The sequence below is a fragment of the Mus caroli genome, chromosome 1, assembly GCF_900094665.2.
Source record: "Mus caroli chromosome 1, CAROLI_EIJ_v1.1, whole genome shotgun sequence".
Lineage (NCBI taxonomy): Eukaryota > Metazoa > Chordata > Mammalia > Rodentia > Muridae > Mus > Mus caroli.
The window spans coordinates 53,370,085-53,371,992 of record NC_034570.1 but is presented as its reverse complement, the minus strand read 5'-3'; the positions used below and the strand labels follow the sequence as shown (position 1 = coordinate 53,371,992).

At 39.3% G+C, this 1,908-nt stretch overlaps 1 protein-coding gene across 1 annotated transcript in view; it reads left to right on the top strand.

The window, feature by feature from the left end:
- The window catches only part of Sumo1 (small ubiquitin like modifier 1), a 30,135-nt gene that overhangs the window by 11,957 nt on the left and 16,270 nt on the right, over window positions 1-1,908 (top strand). The gene's annotated exons all lie outside the window — the stretch shown is intronic.

Here is a 1,908-nt window from a genome sequence, read left to right as displayed (position 1 = left end):
GCTCACTTTGTAGACCAGGCTGGCCTCGAACTCAGAAATCCGCCTGCCTCTGCCTCCCGAGTGCTGGGATTAAAGGCGTGCACCACCACGCCCTGCTTCATGTGTTAATTCTTAATGAGTGTGGATTAGCTTCTTTTTCTACAGGGTTTTCATTTTGTATCCCTGGCTGGTATAGAACTCTTACGTAGACCAAGATAGCTGCAAATTCACAGGAATTCACTGCCTGGCTGGCTTAACTTGGGGGCGGCGGGGGGGGGGCGGCGGGGGTTACTTTTAATCTTCACTGTATGAGGAATTACAAGAACAATGAATTAAGTCATATGTTGAACCAAAATTTTCTTTATACAAAGTATTAAAATACAATTGCATTTCTAAAATGAAATCATAGGTATATAGTTGTAGTCATTAAGTAAACTAAGGTAAACGCCATATATTAAAGAGAAACATCAATGGGGCAAATTTATGAATGAAGACACTCCTGAACTTCCTTGTTTCATCGATCAAAACCCTTTTTTTAAAAAAATCTTTTTTTTTCAAGCTTTTTTTAAAAAAAATGTATTCACCATTGCTCTCTTCAGACATACCTGAAGAGGGCATCAGACCCCATTGCAGATGCTTGTGAGCCATCATGTGGTTGCTGGGGATTGAACTTGGGATCTCTGGAAGAGCAGTCAGTGCTCTTAAACCACTGAGCCATCGCTCCAGCCCCAAACCACCAATCTTTTAGTCCTTTTCTTGTACATTATTCTGTATCCACATTCTCTGCATCTGATTGGATCCCTGGATTTTATTTCATTTTTGATGTGCCACTCTCTAAAAATAATACATCACGGGTTGCAGCTTTAGTGGTTGGACATCTTTCTGGCTGTTAGTGCCTCTGCAGCGTGAAGAAATGTCGCTTCTCTGTTGGATTAACTTTTCGAGTTAGTATGCATAACAGAAGAATGTTTTAAATATTTAAATGTGATGGTTGAACTAAAGTTGTTTGGGGGGGCTACTTTTATCCACTGTTAGTGGCATTTTCCAGGACACTGTTCCAGTAAACATGACTAACGAGGTGCTTTATGCTGACTTAGTCTGTTAATGTCAGTAGATTGCAATACTCATTTATTTGAGATGAGTTTGTAAGTCTTTTTTCTATCTTCCCATGAATCTCCTTTTTCTATTTCTTACTCCAACGCTCCTAGATTCCAGTCCAGTGTCCTCCGACCCCAATTTATTGTCATTGCTTTTAGTCAGACCTTGTTACCTCATAAATTTGATGAAAATACTTCAGATAGTCTAAAATTATAGTTGATATAAAACTGATTTTTTAAAAAAAAGTTTATTTATTTTATGTATGTCTGCATGTACACTTGCATGCCAGAAGAGGGCATCAGAACATATTATAGATGGTTGTGAGCCACCATGTGGTTGCTGGGAATAAAACTCTGCAAGAGCAGCTGGTGCTCTTAAGAGCTGAGCCATCTCTCCAGCCTTAAAACTGATTTCTTTAGATTCCAAGTATTTTGTCCTTTCTAAATAGCCTTTGTTTGTGATGTATTTACCTATCTTGGTACAACTAATAGTCTCAGGATAGGCTGTGAGAACAAACTCTTGGATTCAGAATGTTTTGCCAAGGACTCTAGGAGGATGAACTCCCAATTAAGAGGAATTGATTGTAGGGCAAGAACTTCCAAGTTGCTGGGCAGTGGTGGCACACACCTTTAATCCCAGCACCTGGGAGGCAGAGGCAGGCGGATTTCTGAGTTTGAGGTCAACCTGGTCTACAAAGTGAGTTCCAGGACAGCCAGGGCTACACAGAGAAGCACTGTCTCGAAAAAACCCAAAAACAACAACAACAAAAAGAATTTTCAAGTTGCTCCTCTTTTTTTTTTTTTTTAAAGTTTTTTTTTTTTTTTTTTTTAA